Raw genomic sequence first — 21,515 nt, forward strand, 5'->3', positions numbered from 1 at the left:
TTCTAGGCTGTAGTTTTTGCTCGAGCCATATTGATAATTCTACAAAATAGAGTTATTTTACCACTTTATATGTGCTAATTGTTGCTTAATTCTTGAGTTTTTAAGTAATTTATTAAGTTTTTAAGTAATTTTGAATTTATTGGGTTTATTTTGATTTTCTATATTTTTGTGTGTTTTTATAGTTATTTTGTTGTAAAATGTTGTAGTTAATTATTTGAATTATTATTGTTAAGTTAGTGTTAAAAAATTGTTGTATTATTAAACTTAAATGTTAAATATAAATTAAGTTATAATTAATATTTTCAAATAATTAAATTGATTTATTTTATAATTGAAAATATTTTATCATGACTTAATTTATATTTATTTTGTAGGAATTATGTGGTATTATTTTAGCTCTTGAAAGCAAGAAAAATAAAGGAAAAAGTGGTATTATTCAAAGAAAAGTAATAGATGTGGTGTTTTTGTCCAAAGGCCCAAAGCCAAGCCCATAGTTTCCTTCAAAGCACCTGATGCTTTGGCCCATCACGCCAAGAACCAATCTCTCCCAAGGTTGCCAGCCGAAGCTCTCCCATGCAGGTCTCCTTCAGCACCAATTCACGTGAAGCTCCTGCCAGCTTCAACAGCCGCCAGGTGTCACCCTCCTTCAGCCTCAACAATCAACTTCCAGCCCACCGTGGGCCTGCCTCTGTGCCTGGCCCAATCCGAAGGCCTGCTCCATTCCATTCGGCCCAAGCTCCAGCTGCCACCAGTCATGCAGCAGCCACAAGCAGCCCCCATGCATGCCATTTTGTGTCTTGAGCCAATGTCCCATTGTCCATTTTGTTCAAAAATACAACTTTTTACCCAAACTTTTCTACACATTTTACCCCAAAACATCATTATTACATCCTATAATTTACCCATATTTTTCATATTATAATTAATTAAATTAATTTAAATTGATTATTTTAATACCTCATTTTTGGCTATAAATAAGGGATTTAGGGTGTCCATTTGGAGGGGAGGTTACTATACCATAATTTCTACACATTCAAAACCTCTCAATTCTCTTCATCTTTTTCTTCTTTTTGGTTACTTTCTATGTATTTTTAGAGGAAAAATTTGGGGGTCTCATCCTCCAAATTTTCCTATTTATGTTTGTAATTTTTAGTTTGTATTTGCTATTCTAGTGTGTTTTTAATCTTTTTAAGATTATTAAGGTGATGATGAAACAATTTGTAACTAGATAGTATTTATTTTGTATGTTGATTTCCCATTTTGTGCGACAAAGTTTATGGAATTTTCTTCTTCAAATATCTTCTTTCATCTTAAATATCATGTATTTTGGATTGTTAGCACATATTTACACTTTGTTCTTCACTAGTGCTAAAACATAATATTCTTTGTGTAAGATGTGTCATTAAATTGTACACATCCATGCTAAGAACAAAAATATTATGTTTTGCCTTATAAATAATGTTCATTGATTTATTTGTTATTTCATTAGATTGATTTACACTAAATGCTTTGAAATTATAATTTTGAAAAGTGAAGAAAAATCTTATATTTTTAGAAGTAATTTGTGCTTAAAATTATAAATATATTTGGAAAATGATAGCTTGATTTATTTTAACTATCACTAAAACTTGGGAATCAATGTACTTATAAATATTATTAAACTTACATTTTGTGGATTCTAGTATCTTAATAATCTTTTCTTTTAACACTTATTTTCAAATTATTATTGGTTTATTTTTATTCTCTTAAATAGCTTTATTTTTCAATCTTTTATTTTCTTGTCACAAATTCTCATCAATCTTTGGGGCTAGGTTATAATTTATTAATTTTGATTTAAAATAGTTTCATTTTCGATTTTAGACAACTCCTTTGGGTTCGACCTCGTGCTTACACGAACACTATTCTATAAATACGATTCGTGCGCTTGCGAGTATAAATATTTAAAACATACCCGTTTTGGGTTCATCACATATTTTGGATGAGGATAGATGGAGTGTTTGAAGTGGCGCGAGAAAAGGGAATTTTAGGTATTAGCGATAACGGTTGCTCCTCGTCCTCAAGCAGGTGAGGTAGTAAGTCGTCGTCGATGGGTCTTTCTCCTCTCCACGGATCTTGCATAAAAGCTGCGAACAGAGAAAGGGGGAGATAAGACGTAAAGCTTAGAAGCTTGTGTTGAAAGTTGGAATAACGTTGCTCGCGTATACGACCAGCATCATTCTAACATAAACACTAAGTTCTATACGAGCAATTTGAAAAACAGATTGAAAAGCAGAAGTAAAAAGTTTTTAAAGAAAAAGCTTTTTCGACTCCGAAGGGGCGGGAAAAACCCAGTTTTTCACCTAGCTTAAAAATCAAATTTTTACTTCGATTTTACGCCCTAAATCTACAATCTCGACTACCAAACTGGCTCCTAACTCCTACGGAACAATATTTCACTACCCTATCAATCATCTGTCAACATGCAAACAATCCCCATACATTTTCAGCCAAGAACACGAAAGGGTTCAAAGATGAAAGCAAACATAAGGCAGTTTCGTATGGTAAATCAAAAGACAAGAAAGTTCGTGAAACTTATTCAGATAAAGATTGACGTCTGAAGGTAAAAGCTTTTGAACATCTGAGTGTAGAATTTTTGGGCTCTGGAGCACGAGTTCTTCAATGTTCTTCAAGAAGGCAAAAGTAGGTAAAAGGTAAAAATGATAACTTGGGGGTTATTTATAAAGACCAAGGCACGTTAAGAGAGGTAATCATGAGTTACTTTTTCTGAGCATGGGGAAGTGAAATGGCCGTCGGACACATTCTTGGGAAACCGAAAAGACCTGATTAGACACGATTGGTCACCTTTTTCAAGAAAGCATGGGCGGTTCTGACAGATTTCGTGGGGTATTCGAAGAGTCGGCTTCCTAAGTTTAATTATTACTGGTTGCAATAAATAAACTTGGAGGGCAAATGTTTACCCAAAAATGGCTATTGATGACGTGGCAAAGATTTCTCATACGTGGATTGACATGTGGCGGAATTGAAGGGCAAATGTGTTATTCGACTATCGACCAGAAGCACACCTCATCGTCAATGTTGATTTTTGATACGACCAGGCTGATCGTGAAGCCTGATTTATTTCCTTCTTAAGTTGTAAGCTAATATTAACTACATTTGAATATTTCTTCATAATTATCCTTGATACGCGATTATTAAGGAAAGATAGGACACGTTAGCATGTGTAACCCTCCTTAAGCCTATAAATATGCATGAAATAGCTCAAGGAATGGACTTTTTTGATTCATTAGCTTTTTTGCTGAATATTGAGAGAGAAAGAGCTATGGTGATTGTTCATCATTCTATTGTAATCCTTTCAAGGTTTGTGAAACTCAAAGAACCCTAGTTCTTTGATCATGACTTTGAAGTTCAATAATAACAATACACTAAGTGGACGTAGGTTGTTACCAATCATTGGGGCCGAACCACTATAATTCCTTAGTGTTTTTTCCCTTTCCATTAGGTTATCTTTTCAAGTGTCGTTCCATATTTTGTCGTATATTTGACTCCGTGTCGTTGGCCAATTCGAGGGTCAACAACACGAATATAATATCATTTTTTTTACTTATTGTTACTCTTGCATTAGTTATTTATACAGGAAAATTTCATGTTATATGCATGATAACTTAGTGAATTTTTTTAATATGCCAACATAAGTTACTATTTGAAATATATGACAATTAAACTTTTTTGGACAAAAATACCCCTAACATTCAAACACTCATTTTCTCTCTTAATCCGAACACTCTCTCTCTCTCTCTAACATATCTCATTGCATCACTCTCTCACTCTCTCTCTCTCATTCTTATCTTGTAGATCTCGAAAAAAATACCAAAATTAAAAAAGAAATCATCTCAAATGGACATTTGAGTGAAAAAATATGAACCTCCAAAGTTTTCATCAAATTTCAGTGCAGAGCATCAAAATTGTATTGAAAAAGTATTGTTTTGGCCAAAAATCAAGTTTTCATGATTGCATCGTAACAACATCGAAACATCATTGATTTTTCTTCGAAACACCATCAATTTTGCATCGAAAAAGCATCCTTTTGGCCAAAACCACAAGTTTTCATGATTGCATCACAAGAGCATCGAAACACAATCGATTTTGCATCGAAATAGAATCGTTTTGGCCAAAAATCAAGTTTCATGATTGCATCGCAAGAGCATCGAAATTGCATCGAAAAAGCATTGTTTTGGCAAAAAAAACAAGTTTTCATAATTGAATTGCAAGAGCGTCAAAACACCATCGATTTTGCATCAAAATTACATCGATTTTGCACCGAAAAAGCATCATTTTGGCCAAAAAAACAAATTTCATGATTGCATTGCAAGAGCATCGAAACACCATCGATTTTGCATCGAAAAAGCATCGTTTTGATAAAAATAAATAAATAAAGTTTCATGATTGCATCGCTAGAGCATCAAAACACCATCGATTTTGCATCGAAAAAGCATCGTTTTAGCCAAAAAAACCAAAAAATTTCATGATTGCAAATCGATGGTGTTTCGATGTTCTTGCGATGCAATCATGAAAACTTAATTTTTGGCCAAAACGATGCATTTTCGATGCAATTTCGATGCTCTTGCAATGCAATCATGAAACTTTATTTTTGGCCAAAACAATGCTATTTCGGTGCAAAATCGATGGTGTTTCAATGCTCTTGCGATGCAATCAGAAAAACTTGTTTTTTGGCCAAAACGATGCTTTTTCGATGTAATTTCGATGCAACATCGATGGTGGTTCGATGCAAAATTAATGGTGTAAAATCAATAGTGTTTCAATGCTCTTGCGATGCAATCAGAAAACTTGTTTTTTGGCCAAAACGATGCTTTTTCGATGTAATTTCTATGCAACATCGATGGCGGTTCGATGCAAAATTGATGCTGTTGCGATGCAATCATGAAAACTTGATTTTTGGCCAAAACGATGCTTTTTCGATGCAATTTCGATGCTCTGCACTGAAATTTGACGAAAACTTTGGAGGTTCATATTTTTTTACTCAAATGTCTGTTTCAAATGATTTTTTTTTTTAATTTTGGTATTTTTTTTATATCTACAAGAATAGAATGAATGAGAGAGTAAGAAAGTGAGAGAGTGAGAAAGTGAGTGAATGAGACACGTTAGAGAGAGAAAGAGTTCGGACTGAGAGAGAAAAGTGGTGTTTGAATGTTAATGGTATTTTTGTCCAAAAAATTGAATTGTCATATATTTGAGATAGTAACTTATGTTGACATATTAAAAAATTTCACTAAATTATCATGCATATAACATGAAATTTCCCTTTATACATATGTTAATTTAAGTGAATGCATAAACATTTGAAGTGATGTGTGGCATATTATATATACATGAAATTTAGAGACAAAAGTTTCTAATACTCTCCACGTGATGTAAAAAATTTATTGGGGAGTTCTCTGATGCACCTTTCCTGATTTGGGTACTATTATGATTTTTAACGCATTTTTTTATGACTATGTATATTGTAGTTACTTAGAGTATCTATAATTTTTTTTAGAATTTTAAATAATTTACTGTACCGAAAGCATAGTTCAAATATAATACTTTTTATTTGTATAAAATAGTAGTCATATGTGCAACAAACGATTTGATTTGTATTTTTGACATTGTAAATTATCTAGATTTTAAAAATTTTTTTTTATAGAATATTCTAAATACTATAATATACACGGTTATAAAAAAATATTGCATCAAAAATCATCCAAAAACAAAATGAAGATGCATCAGCGTGCCTCTTTTTGAAAGTTGCAGTACAGAAACCCCCAAATTTATTTATCAGTCTCCAATTTGTTTTTGTGTAATACTTATAATCTCACACCTTTTGCATAGATCTTATCTAATTATTTATCTTATTTATTTCTGACACTTGGTAGAGTTAGGGGTGTACATGGAATGAGTATTGGGGGTTTTCGAATTGAAAAAATTGGTACCAAACTCATCTAAAAGTTGTTCAAATTTCACAAGTTCGGTTCTGTTGATCAGATTGGATGGAAAATATCGGATTTAGAGTCCCGATGAGTCTAAAATCAGACTTTGGCCCGTGTTAGGTTTCAAAAGCAATTTTATCAAATATGCCATTTTTTATGTTAAATTTTAACGTCAGCGTTCATAAGATCCAAAATGCTGAAATCATACTAAATATAAAAAAATGCCAATAACAGAGGAAAATTCCCAAAATTATAAATGAAAATTTACAACATAATATAACTTTAGAAAAATATTTACACATTCAAAATAAGAAAATTACTATATATATATAACAAGTTTTATATTTTATTTTACCAAGTTTTATTATCTATATAATAAAGTTTATTTAATTTGTTTTTTGAACATCATTTAGCTAAGCTTCTCTACTTTATTTTTTAACTTTTAGGATTAAAAAAATCATTTTGAAGTTGTTTGAGTAAAATAGAAAAAAATATTTAAGATCTTTTTAGAGAAGCTAGAGAAGTTATTTTTAAAAAAAATAAAAATTAAAGTAATTTTCATAATTCTTAATTTGTACATAATTTTTTTTTATTGATATCCAAACACTTTAAAAAAGAAAATTATTAAAAAATGATATTTATACAATAGTTATTCAAACAATAAAAATAAGTCAAAACTTTTCCTTGTCTTTTTCTTTTAGTTATAAGTAAAAGCAGAATTTTTGTCAAACGAGGTCTTAGTAACTTCCATTTTAAATTTGTAATGTGATTGGAAGTGGGATTAGACATGTGGGAAAATAAAGAAAGCTATACATATTTTTTTTTAATAAAATGGCTATATATATATATATATTTATAGTAGTTTGCTCTTGAAGAGAGTTCTCTAGTAGAGCCGGTATGAATATATATAATTATAATAATTTTCTAAGGTTGGGATATTACTTTTGCTCATATAGGTAGGTGCATCTAAATTTGGTATGTGGAGAAATTATAACCTAATTTTTTTATATGATGATATATATTGTAGTTATAGTATGCATTTTACTAATTTTCAGAAAGTTTCGAATAATTTAAAGTACTAAAAATTATTATTAAAAATAGTCAGTTGTATACGTATAAAAAAAACACATGTACAAGTAATGGCTTGAACTCAATTTTTGGCACCATAAATTATTTGGTATTTTAAAAAAATTGGTAGGATGCCTAATATGATTATAATGTATACCGTCATATAAAAAAATTCGAGTTGTAATTTCTCCATATGTCAAAAACAGAGACGCCCCTATCAGTAAAGGCAAAAATAATACCCTGCTATAAAATTGCCCTATAGATACGGTAACACCTAATGCAAAACAATATATTTAGAGGAGTGCTACGGTCAACCTCCTATTTCAACCTCTAAGTAAACCTGCACTCCCAAAAGCATATGCTAAAGTATTTTTTTTTTAATTTTTTTTCATAGCGATGTTCATTATAGTTACGACATTCTTCTTATAAATTTTCAAAAAGTTTCAAATAGTTTATCGTGCTAAAAATAAGTTTATATTTATTCGAACACACTTGGTAAACCAAAATATCAATAAATCTGTTTTTGACATTGTAAGTTATTCAAAAAATTTCGAAAATTTACAGGAATGATATTATAAATACAATGAACACCACCATTAAAAATAAATAGAAAATAAAATACTCTGGCATGTAAGTTGAAATATGGGATTGTTATTAGAACTCCTCCTATATTTATTATCCTTATCATATTCCAAGGAGACACTTGCACGTGCATGTTCTCAAATAACATATGGCAGTTTATTAAAAATCATACAATATACATATGGTAGTTTATTACAAATCATACAATATACATATGGTAGATTTCAAATAATTACTATTCAAGAATATAGTACCCTTTTCTAGTGAAGAAAAACGGAGCAAAATTTTACAATCTGGTCCGTCATTTCATATTAGAAGATAAAAGCTTCTATCTAAAGGTAAAATTACATAAAAATGAGTCAAGGTCTAGAATAAATAGGATGAAGACAATGACCAAAATCCCCAGCATAGCCGGTTGTTACAACAATAAATAGTTAGGCTAACTACCACTAATCATAACACCCCCCTCAAGATGACATATAATGTTAGGAAAATATAAGTTGCCTCAACAGAAATGGTAAAACCAAAATACAACTCTATGTAAAAAATACAATACGCAAACAAATGTCACAACTCTATTGTTCAAAATACAAATAAATAGAAAGATTTAGACGAGGAAGATCACAAACTCAAAACAATAATAATACAAGTAAATAAGAACAACAAGATCAAAAGAATGAAAAGAACAATGAAAAAAAATACAAAATCTCACATAACCAAAGTATAGAGTAGTGGGGATCACCAACTTGAACAAGGTTCAAGACTTTTGTCCAAAATCTTATTTCCCTCTATTCTCTAAGCACTAAAGGATCCCTCAAGGAAATAAATCTTTGGAATTATCAAGCCTCTATAGAAAATTGTGTGTCATGCAAGTGAGCATTAGACTCCTATTTATAGAGTTTTGAGAAACCCTTTGAATTTCAAATTCCACCAACCCCCATGGCTGTTACCAATGATTAATTGGATGTTTATGGAATTAAAATAGTGATTTGAGAGTTACTTGGCTGTTGGAAACGTTCAAAATTGGATAAAACAAAAATTTAGAAAATGTTGTTAACCACTCTAGGCGCGGCCTGAAAAACACTAGCCGCGGCCATAACATTTTTTCAGCTACCGATTTTTCCAACCTTTTCCAAAACGTTCCAAATTCATTCCCACTAGATTTTGTAACTTTCATAGACATTATGAGAGTTAAAATTACATCTCTAACTGATAACTCCATTTTAGCGTCGTTTTATGATGGGTTTTTTTGGAATCTTGAGTCTTTATGTTTGTTTTGTGAAAGATTACGCTTTTGTTTGTCTTTGTTGTATGTCAGTACGTTGAATCATGAGTTAAATACTAAAAGAAGAGGAGGTGGTGGAAAATGGAGCTTTTGGTGGTTGTTTGACTCAAATTGGTGCTTAGGATGAATAATAATAACTTTTGATGAATGAAGTATGTCAAAAGGTTAAAATCTGAAAAAAAAAATGGAATTAAAGTCGCGACATTGACTTAATGGCTGCGAATTTAGTAAAGTTAGAGGTTGTAGGGTTGCTGAAAAGAATTAGAGTCGCGACTTGTTCAATAGAGTCGCGACGCTAGTAAAAAGTCAGAGGCAAAGCCTGGAGGTCCATGGAGAGGCGGGCCGCGACCTGGGTTTAGAGGGTCACGATGCCTGCAGATGTTAACCAGATGCTGAAGGGCTAAGAAAGGACACGGACCGCGACCTAGGAAAGGCCAAGTCGCGGCCCGCCTATGAAAAAAAAGAGGAAATCATGTTTTTTTGGTATAAATTCAGACTTTAGGGTTTGATTAGGGGAGGATCAGATTTTAATTACGAGTTTCGAGATTAAATTTGATTATGAGACTAGTTTTTCTGCATTTTCATATTTTTTTATTTCTTCTTCAATTCATTGAATTTTATGTTTATGAATAATTATTTTGTTGTATTAGTCATGTCTGGTATGAACTAAACACTTCTATCTAGGGTTTAATGTAGTCACTTGGATTTCTATTTAATCTTATTATGATGTTCTATTGATTCTTCATCTTTATTCTATTCTATATAATGTTTGCCTAATGCTAGTAAATACTTGATCAATATTTGCTTGATTTATGATTTTGATTCAAAATTCGAAAGATGAAAATTGAATATGTTATCGCTATATAGACATAGGTTACATATTGGACGAAAGTACCTGTATGACTTGTGTAGTAATTAGGTTTCTTTGCTTAATGTGTGCTATATGTTTAAGTTTATCACAGAGATGTAGAAAACCTGCATATAGGTTGAGATCTTATATCTTGAAAAAGAATAAGAATCGATTTATGTTAACCTACTATTAGAATAGGAAGAAAAAAATTTAGATATGATTAATAAAATTAATATAATGAAAAGTTGATGAAGTTAACACCCTAGGTTTTTAATTATTGAATCAATCCTTCTTTTTGCAAAGTTTATTTTAATTTTAAGTATTAGTTTAAAAATCACTCTATTTTCGACAGCCAAATAGAACTTTAAAAGCATTTATTGGTAATTGGTTGATAGTCCTTATGGGAACGATACTTTATTTATTATCTATATTACTTGAATCGATTACGTATACTTGCGTATCATATTTTTCGCGAACAAGTTTTTGGCACTATTGCCGGGGACTTATTATCCAATATCAAATACAATTGTTTTTTTTTTCTTCTAATTTGGTTTATATATTTTATACTCATTTGGATCAAAGTTGTATTGTGTTTCAGGAATTATTAGTTTATGCGAGGAAGTAGACAAAAGAACCTCATACCGATAGATCTTGAAATTGAAAGAACGTGCAGAAAGAACCGAAAGATAAAGAAAAGGTTGGAATTTGCCTTGGCTGAGAATCAAGGAAATGCTGCTAATGTTAATAATACCCCAAATATTGCAGAAGTCCCAGTGGAAAGAGGACCAAGGACACTTAGATATTATGTACTTCCTACTGTCATAGGAGTGCATTCATGTATTAGACACCCCACTATTGCTGCAAATAATTTCAAGATTACGCCAACAATATTACAAATGGTGTAGTTTACTGTTCAGTTTGGGGGGTTGCCCACGAAAGATCCAAATTTTCACATAGCTAATTTTCTGGAGCTATGTGCAATATTTAAGATGAATGGGGTGAGTGACGATGTGATCAGACTTAGATTATTCCCATTTTCTCTACAAAATCGGGCGAAGAGTTGGCTAATTTTACTACAAGCTAATTCTATCACAACATGGGAGGAGTTAGCCCAGAAACTTTTAGCAAAGTTTTTCCCTCCAACAAAAGCTACAAAGTTTAGAGAGGAAAGTAATAAATTCTATCATACAGAAGGGGAATCGTTGTATGATGCATGGGAAAGATTTAAAGAATTGTTAAGGAAGTGCCCACATCACGGTATAGAGAAGTGGATGCTGGTCCATAATTTTTATAATGGGTTGAATGGTACTACTCGTACCATAATAGATGCTGCAGCAGGAGGTGCATTTATGAGAAAGAGTGCTAATGGGGCATATGAATTGCTAGAGGAGATGGCAATGAATAACTACCAGTGGCCAACTGAAAGGGGGCAAACCAAGAAGGTGGCTGGTATGATTGAATTAGATTCCATTACAATGCTTACATCGCAAGTGGCAGCTTTAACGAAGTAGTTACAACAGAGCAACTTGTAATCCCTAACCATGCAACTTCAGAGTTTATGTGGGGCATGTGGGAGTGCTCATCCATTAAATCATTGTCCTGCCATGGATATGAATAATATACCTATGGAACAAGTCCAAGCTGTTGGAAATTTTCAAAGACCAACCAACAACCTCTTTTCGATGTCAGTTAACTAAGGGTGGAGGAATCATCCCAACTTCTCTTGGAAAAATAATCAAGCTACACAACAACCTTTCCCTCAAATTTAGCAACAATTTCCACCTCCACAGCCACAACCACATCATTTAACACATATGAAACAACTTGAAGCACAACCCGATGTACTGAACCAGTTTATGACAGAAACCAGAGCATCTATCAAGAGTTTGGAGACTCAAATGGGACAGTTGGCTACTTTGATGAAAAATCGTGCTCAAGGGAACTTACCCAGCACTACTGAGGTAAACCCAAAAGAGTAGTGTAATGCAATATCCTTGAGGAGTGCCAAGAAGTTAAAAGAGCCAAAAGTGGTGGATAAGGAGAAGGAAATGAGTAGGTCTAATGTTACCAAGAATTTAGAGAAGTAGCCAGAAATAAGTATAGATCACCATATAAAGATTCCATATCCTCAGAGGCTTCAAAAGAATAAGCTTGATAAGAAGTTTTCTAAATTTTTGGATATCTTTCGAAAGCTACACATCAATATTCTGGTTGCTGAGGCACTTGAACAAATGCCAAGCTATGTGAAGTTTATGAAAGAAATTTTGTCAAAGAAAAGGAAGCTAGAGGATTATGAGACAGTGGCACTTACTGAGGAGTGCAGTGTGATACTTTAGAAGAAACTACCTCCAAAGCTTAAAGATCCTGGTAGTTTCAATATACCATGTTCTCTAGGGTGTTCAGTAGAAACAAAGGCTTATGTGATTTAGGGGCTAGTGTGAATTTAATACCTCTCTCTATCTTTTAGAATTTGAATTTGGGAGAAGCTCGGCCTACTACTGTGTTTTTGCAGATGGCAGACAGATTAGTGAAACATCCTCGTGGAGTGATTGAGGATGTATTGGTGAAAGTGGATAAATTCATCTTTCCTGGGGATTTTATTATTCTAGATATGTAGGAAGATGAAAATGTTTCAATAATACTTGGAAGGCAATTCTTGGCTATTGGTAGGGCTTTAATTGATGTACAAAAGGGTGAGTGCAAAAAGAGGAGGTAATATTTAACGTTTTTGCAGCAACGGAAATTCCAACTTGTTGTAGAGTTGAAATGATAAAACAAGGAGAGAACAAGTTGGAAGTCTCTAAGAAAAGATCCATGGTTAAAAGTGGAATGCAGAAAGTGCGTCATTGGTTAAAAAGATTCTTCAGTGAAAGGATTCAAATGTTACATGATCGGGGTAAAGTTCCACCAATCTATAATAACAAGAAACGAGGGCTAACTCATTACACTATGGCTCTCAAGGATGTGAGGGGAGGACTTGATCCAAGTTGAATATGAAAGGAAACAAGGATCCGGCTAAATGATGTTAACAACAGCGCGTTTGGAGGCATTCCAATATTTTATTTGCATTTTTTTATTTATTAGTTTTATTTAAGTTTTGGAATATGAACACTTTAATTTTAGTATTTTGTTTATTTATATTTATTTGATTTTAGTTTCTATTAAATATGAGACTAATTTGAGTTGCAGCGCTACTTTGGGCTCCGACATAATGAATTATGGGCTATACCGAGAATTTTCTTTCCCCATTTTCGATTCACCATCTTGTTCAGTATCATTTTAAGTAGTCTTAGGTGTCAAGTAACTTTCTTTTCCTTAGCTTTTATTTTAACATTGGGGACAATGTTTAGGTTAAGTTTGGGGGAAGGAATTTTTTGTTTTTGTTAAGTTGTGTTTTTCTGTGTTAGTGTGTTTTGTCTAGGTTGTTTAGAGTGTGAATCAAGTTGATAATGATTAGCCAATGATAATATGATTGAATGATGTGCTGTATAAATTGAATGGAATGAAAACTATAAAAATTTGTGTGCTTGGTTGAATGTTTCTTACCATGTTTACATGAGCCCACTTAAATAATTGAGAGCTTAGTCATGTTTTTTAATAAATTTTGTGTGATTGAACAATTTTTATGCTTGCTGAATTTTGAAAATGAAAATAAATTATGAAAATGTTGTTATTCGAGAACTTGTTTGCTTGTTTTTTGAGATGAAATCCTAGATTATGCATGCTTAGGAAGATGATTTAGGCAATTCTTTGGAACATTTGAGCCTTTCAAGCCAACCTTGATTATTAAATCCCTAGTTGCCCAATTTTGAGCCTAATTTGATTCTTTTTGAGTTATCCTTTGATATACCATGAGCATATGAAAAGTGATTGGAAGATGGTTTGTAGTGAGGTTTATATTTAGAAATTTGTGTCAAGGGAAGAAGAAAAGTTGAAAAAAAAATTATATTGAAAATGAACTACACTCCAATTGAAAATACAAAGAAATAAGTTTGGGGGGAGTGTAGTATCATTAGAAAAAAAAAATCAAGTTTATGAATTCTCTCAAAAGAAGAAATATTGAGAAATTTGGGATTGGGTTTTTACGTATTTGAGTGGATAAATGTTGAATTGTTTGTTTGAGTGCTTATGGTATATTTTGAGCCTAAATGACTTTTTCATCTACCTTTACCTAAGCCCTTCAATCATAAGCTGTGAAAGTCCTATTGATTTTTGAGCATGTGTTTTCTACATTAGTGAAGATTAGTAAGTATAGCAAGCTTATGGGATAATGATATTAATTGATTGTAATGAAAAAAAATTTGGTGAGCATGAATTGATTCGAATACATTTTATTTATTAATCATGATTTTGAGAGCTTTTATTTTTGTTTGGACTTAAGTGAATTGAAAGAATGTTTTGACTGCAATTCTGGATTATAAGTTGATTTTACTAAAGATTATATAAGTGTTTTAGTCATCATATCTTGATGCGTGAATTATTGTTGTCGGCTTGATTCAAGTGTGTTTGTTGTTTAGGTTTTTAGTCGAGTCTATTTATTGTTGTGTTCTTTACTCAAGGGTGAGTAAAGAGTAAGTTTGGGGAATTTTGATAACTCCATTTTAGTGTCGTTTTAGGATGTGTTTTTGTGGTAATCTTGAGTCTTTATGTTTGTTTTGTGCAGGATTACGCTTTTTTTTTGTCTTTGTTGTAGGTCGGTATATTGAATCATGAGTTGAATGCTAAAAGAAAAGGAAATAGTGGAAAAATGGAGCTTTTGGTGGTTGTTTGAATCAAATTGGTGCTAAGGATGAATAATAATAAGTTTTGATGAAGGAAGGATGTCAAAAGGTTAAAATCTGAAGAAAAAAAATGGAATTAAAGTCGCAGCATGGGCTTAAGGGCCACGACTTTAGTAAAGTTAGAGGTTGAAGGGTTGCTAAAAAGAATTAGAGTCGCGCCTTGGTCAATAAAGTCGCGGCGATCGTAGAATTCAGAGGAAAAGCCAGGAGGTCTATGGAGAGGTGGGTCGCGACCTGGGTTTAGAGGGCCGCGGTGCCTGCAGATGTTAACCAGATGTTGAAGGGTTAAAAAAGGACACGAGCCGCGACCTAGGAAAGGCCAAGTCGCGGCCAGCCTATGAAAAAAAAAGAGGAAATTGTGTTTTTTTGGTATAAATTCAGACTTTAGGGTTTAATTAAGGGAATGTCAGATTTTAATTACGAGTTTAGAGATTAAATTTGATTATGAGACTAGTTTTTCTGCATTTTCATATTTTTTATTTCTTCTTCAAGTCTTTGAATAATTATTTTCATATGTTTCTGAATAATTATTTTGTTGTTTTAGTCATGTCTGGTATGAACTAAACACTTATATCTAGGGTTTAATGTAGTCATTTGGATTTCTATCTAATCTTATTATGACGTTCTATTGATTATTCTTCTTTATTCTAATCTATATAATGTTTGCCTAATGCTTGTAAATACTTGATCAATATTTGCTTGATTTATGATTTTGATTCAAAATTTGAAAGATAAGAATTGAATATGCTATCGTTATATAGGCATAGGTTACATATTGGACGAAAGTACCTTTATGGCTTGTGTAGTAATTATGTTTCTATGCTTAATGTCTACTATATGTTTAAGTTTGTCATAGAGATGTAGAAAACCTGCATACAGGTTGAGATCATATATCTTGAAAAAGAATAGGAATCGATTTATGTTAACCTACTATTAGAATAGGAAGAAAGAAATTTGGATTTGATTAATAAAATTAATAGAATGAAATATGAAGTTAACACCCTAGGTTTTTAATTATTGAATCAATCCTTCTTTTTGCAAAGTTTATTTTAATTTTAAGTCTTAGTTTAAAAATCACTCTATTTTCGACAGCTAAATAGAAATTTAAAAGCATTTATTGGTAATTGGTTGATAGTCCTTGTGGGAAAAATACTTTATTTATTAATAATATTACTTGAATCGATTATGTATACTTGCGTATCATAGTTTTCGCGATTACTAACAGCCATATCTCTTATGTCTTTGAGAAATTCAAATCAAAATGTGTAATATCAATTCTACACATTATTGGGTAATATTTGTGAGTTATAAATTTGTAAAAATTTGGTAACTCCAAAATATGTCACATTTAGGCACATACATGTGTCCAATTTTGTGACTCTCAATAATATATTACAAAGTTTGACAAATCACATTTGTGTGACAAATCACATTATGTCACATTATTTAATCTAACATTATATTATTTAAAATAATATAACTTATAAATATTTTTTTTACATTCATCTTGTACATAAAATGTAAAAAATGACTTGGGAAGAGAGGTTTGGTGAGGATATCAGCCAAGTTATTTTTTGAGACCACATAAATGAGTTTGAGATGACCAGCTTAAATTTTCTCCCGAACAACATGACAATCGATTTCTACATGTTTTGTATGTTCATGGAATATTGGATTCTAGGATATGTGGATGGCGACATTGTTGTCACAGTAGAGGATGGCTGGATCTTGGTGATTGACTCCAAAGTCTTTGAGCATTGTTTTGTTGTGATATATTAAATTGTGGATAGTATGTTGAAATGGGGGAAACTCTACCCATTTTTAACCATGTATATGCTTTTCATATACTTATTACTAAAACCGATTAATTAGTTTAAAAGTTGGTTAGTATGACCATATATATATTTACTAATCTATAATAGCATCATATTACTTTAAGTAGTTTTAATTTGAGATAGATAGAGATTGGATGAAGAAAAAAAATAGTGTCTAAAGAATATAGAGAGGAGTTGAATATTTCATAAAGTTTGCAATAGAGAATGGAGATGACTCTAATATGAGATCTTGCTTAGTTTATGGGTTAACTACTAGCTATAGCTGCTAAACTTATTTTCATTTAATCCACAACTTAGATACACTTTCTATGAACTTTTGGCTAATATCTAGGTAGCATAATGTTATAAGATATATACTTTATAATTTGTCTATCTATTGTAAATTGTTTGGGTATTCTGTATATATAGGATATAATCAATGAAATATAATAGGGGTAAATATTAAAAAAAAACCTGCTCATATTCAATCTCGACGGGCTCCAACAGGCCTGTCGAGATTGCCTCTATCTCGGCGGGTTAGGCGCGTCAAGATTGCTCCACAGATGGTAAAAAAATGATAAGCCCGCCGAGATAGACCCCCATTATCAATCTCGGCGGGCCCGACCCGTCGAGAAATGGAATTTTTTTAGTAGTGCATTTAAGTGTAAAGAAGACAAAGATGGAAAGAACAACCCTTGTCCAGGAATGCCTTTTAGATATTGAAGTATTCTATTGGTAGCATGTAAATATGGTGCTCTAGATGTTGTTAAATACTGACTGAGCTTGTTAACAACAAAAGAAATATCAGGTCTGGTAATGGTTAAGTAGATTAACTTACCAATGAGGCTTCTATACATTTTTGGATTAGGTAGCAACTCACCTTCATCTTGGCTGAGTTTGACATTGGGTTCCATAGGTGTGGATGAAGGTTTTGCTCCTAGGTAACCTGCATCATTTAACAATTGAAGGGTGAAAGGCCTTTGAGAAACCGAGATGCCTTTGTCGAATCGTCCAACCTTTAGACCAAAGAAAAAACGTAGGGGACTGAGATCATTTAACTTGAATGTTGCATTTAATTGTTGTTTAAACTGATTGGCAGCTGCATCATTGTTAGTTGCAAAGAACAATATCATCAACATAAACTAACAATGCAATAAAGGTACTTGAATTATTTTGAATAAAAAATGAATGATCAGATTTTGAGTGTGTGAATTCATTGTTTATGAGATACGTGCTAAGTTTGCTATACCATTATCTAGAGGCTTGTTTTAAGCCATATAAACTTTTGGTTAATTTGTAAACATCATTAGGAGGAAGATTCCCTTGAGGATTATATCCTTTTGGAAGTTTCATATAAATATTTTCATTTAAATCGCCATGTAGGAATGCATTATCAATATCCAATCGGTGCAAAGTCCATTTCTTTATAGATGAAATGGCTAATAATAATTTTAATGTGTTTAATTTAGCAACAGGAGCAATGGTTTCAAGATAATCAATACCTTGTTTTTGAGTATAACCCTTTGCAACTAACTATGATTTGTAGCATTCTATTGCACCATTGGATTTGTATTTGATTTTATAAATCCATTTTCTTCCTATGGTATGTTGACCAAAAGGTAAAGAGACAACTTTCCAAGTTTTATTGCGTTCAAGGGCATCTAACTCAGCAATCATTGCTTGTTGCCATTCTGAGGATTGGCTGACTATTTTGTAGCTGGTAGGTTCAGCAAGGCTATGAGCTGCCAGTACTGATGCTTTGAATGAAGGATTGAGCCTGTCATAACATAAAAAAATTGAAATGGGGTGAGATGTAGATTGAGTGACATTATCAAAACCACAAGTATAATTTCCTAAATGTTTTGGGTGAAGAAGGGGTATGCCCAATTTAGAAGTTGGTATTGGTTCAGCAGGTGGAGTTGAGCTGATAGCATTGCCTTGTTGGGTCTCACCTGTTGCATCTTTTGAAGTAGCAGTAGCTGGTTGTTGCGATAGCATTGTATCATGTGCTTATGTAATGACATCTAAAGGGGATAAATTTGCAAGCGAAAGCAATTTATGAGAAAACATATTATCAATGATAGTAGAAGAGTGTCTATTTTTCAAAGGAAAAATCTACTCATGGAAGATAAAATCACTGGAATGAAAATTTTGTGGAGTGCGAATATTTAGTAAAGTGTAAGCTTTAATACCAGCAGGATAACCAATAAAGATGCATGCTTCAGAACGAGGATAAAATTTATGTCTATGTCTATCTAAAGTTGAGGCATAAGCAAGGCAACCAAAGCTTCTTAGATGTTCATAAGAAGGTATAGAGTTATAAAGTAACTAAAATGGGGTTTTATGTTTAAGTAGAGCTGAAGGTATTCTGTTTATAAGATAAACAGTCATGTTCACTACATAGTTCTGATAAGGTAGAGAAAGATGGGACTGAAATAAGAGTGCCCGAGCCACATTTAAGATGTATTGATATTTTATTTATGCTACAGAGTTCTTTGTGGTCTATCAACACAAGACCAAAAATGTTGAACCCCTTTTGTGGCAAGAAAACTAGATAAGTTTAGCTCTTTAGCATTATCAGTGCGAATGCTTTTTATTGTAGATGAATGCTGAGTAGAAACATAAAAGAAAAACGGTGGTATAATGGTTTGAGCATCAAATTTTGCTTTAAGTAAAATAATCCATGTATATCTAGTATGATCATCTACAATAGTAAGGAAATATATGCATCCTTCAATGCTTAGAACATGAAAATGACCCCCAAATGCCTACATGCATTAAATCAAATGCAGAAACAACCATGTTCTAACGTCCCAAATTTGACAATAAGGCTTAGTGCCTTTATTACTGTGCCAGGATGGCATAATTGGATTTTTTTATGTGTTAATTGTGATTATACATGTGCGATTAGGTGAATTATATGAGTCATATCATGATATGTCAGCTTATGCATGTTTAGGTGTATTAAATGTGCTTAAAGGCCCGATTCTTTTAATAAGGGAATTTTCATAATTTTTGATCCGTTGAGGGTATATTTGTATTATACATGCTTTATGAGTGAGACCACACTATTATGCAGATATATTTGAGATGTGTGGCCCGAGGCGATTCTAGTGAGCAGTTTAGCGGAAAAGTCACAACGAGGTCAAATATCCGGCTTCGGGAGAGCCTAGGGGTATTCTAGTAATTGGGTGAGCTACCGGGATATTAAGGTATGAATTATAATTGGGAGGAAAATATTAGTGTTTGGAATATTAGAGGGATTAATTGGGAATCTTAAGTTAAATTTGAGGTTTAGCGGGAAAATGGTGGAAAAAGACAAATTTTCCCTTGAGGATATTATAGAACTAAGGTGAGGGCTAGGGGCGTTTTGGTCTTTTCCTTAACCCTAGATAGACTTAGGCTAGTGGAAGACTTTAGAAACCAGATAAACTCAACTCTCAGTCTCTCTTTCTCTTTCTCGTTTGCTCTCTCTCACTCTCACTCTCGTAGTTGGGGCTTTGGAAAATTCAAGGGAAAAGCAATGATTCTCTAAGTTTTGGGGCAAGGCTTGCTGGGGAATTGAAGCTTATATGGGGTTGGGAGCTTCTAAGCTTAAGGAAGCATCTAGGAAACGATTTGAACAGAGGTAATTTGCAATTTTAAGTTTTGAGTTTTTAAAGTTTTGGAGTTTAAAAGTTCTTTCTAAATTCTTAGTTTCTATGAGGGGTAGATTAAGTTTTGAGATTGGTTTGTATATTTCTGGGCTGTTGGAACCATTGTCATGATCAATTGTGAGAAAAATCGGGTGTTGGGATGATTCTGGGAGGTTGGCGATTCATAAAATCGTAGGCTTTCTAGGTTCGTGGGGTTGTGTCGTGGCGCTGTTCTTGGAGTGCCGCGGCCCGCATGAACTCATGGGCTAGGGTGGTTCTTTGAATCCCCTTAGCGCCATGGCACTTGGTGGGCCGCGGCGCGGCGCGTGCCCAGGGAAATCAGGGTCAGGGCTCTCTGGCTTGTAGAGAGTCGCGACACTTAGTGAGGGGCGTTGTGGGGACTAAAACCTAAGGGCCCGGGAAGCTGGATCAACCATGAGTTGGAGAGCTTTAGGAGCGGTGTGTACATATGCAACTTACTCGACCGCCACGACTGGGATTTCTTGGGAGGAACTAGGGTTGAACCCTGTTTTGCAGCTTAGGATGGCTAGTGTGTATTTTATTTGTCTTTTATCAGTCTGTAACCACTATTTGGGATCCCGTGTATAAACTAAATTTTTTTAATGAAAAATGATTACTTCGTTGACCAAAATTTATAATACCTAACCTTGGTTTAGTTTTAATTACACATTTATGTCCAAATGACTCGCTTAGCGAGTTAAGCACCATTTTAAACACATAGTGTAACGGCCTTGGCTAACCAGGGTGTTACAACTTGGTATTAGAGCGGTTTAGTGTTAAGGGTTCCTGAAGACTGGCTGGGCATGTACACTCACTGCTAAAGATAAGCTCGACTCACGGTTCGGTATCCAATAACGTGATTACGTGCTTAATTGTTAAATTTAACATATGTGCCTTATCTGCATTCTAGTATAGAGAGCATGGCCTATATATAAATATCTTGTGGGAGCGAGACATGTTAATTGATGCATGAACGTTATAGACCTGTGTTCTAGTATGAATACTGTATGTTGTTGCTATCTTGTTTGGTTATGTTCGTGGGGTAGTTCTGGATATGATTATCATGCCTGATAGGTTAAGTCATTGACTGCAGACAAATTCGTAAGTTATGTACCCAAGGTAGTCAATTGGACCAAGCATTGTTAATATTGGGGTTATAGATGATAGCCAGGGCCAGAACCCATCTGCCCCCTAGAATTGGCATTAAATGCTTACTAGCATGCAAACAAAATTACAAAGGCAAGAGGAAGAGATTAAGTGGCTGAGACAGTCGATTCCTTCTGGGAACACTGCTCTCGTTGTTTTGTCAACAGTGGCACCAGTTTTGGCTCGATCTAATAAGGGTGGGAACAGGTGGGAACTACTGTATGAAAGATTCCAAAGACATCATTCTCTAGCTTTTGAGGGAGGCCTAGATCCGCTCAGAGATGAACAATGGGTGGGCATGATTAGCTCCATCCTTGACTATATGGGAGTGGTATGAAATGATAGAGTG

General features: G+C 33.3%; 1 non-coding gene across 1 annotated transcript; it reads right to left on the reverse strand.

The window, feature by feature from the left end:
- Positions 1 to 10,923: 10,923 nt before the first annotated feature.
- On the reverse strand, positions 10,924 to 11,030 carry LOC133792828 (small nucleolar RNA R71). Its single transcript, XR_009874300.1, has one exon. It is a non-coding gene; the product is annotated as a small nucleolar RNA R71 (small nucleolar RNA).
- Between the last annotated feature and the right edge of the window lie 10,485 nt (positions 11,031 to 21,515).

This window comes from Humulus lupulus, chromosome 7, assembly GCF_963169125.1.
Source record: "Humulus lupulus chromosome 7, drHumLupu1.1, whole genome shotgun sequence".
Taxonomy (NCBI): domain Eukaryota; kingdom Viridiplantae; phylum Streptophyta; class Magnoliopsida; order Rosales; family Cannabaceae; genus Humulus; species Humulus lupulus.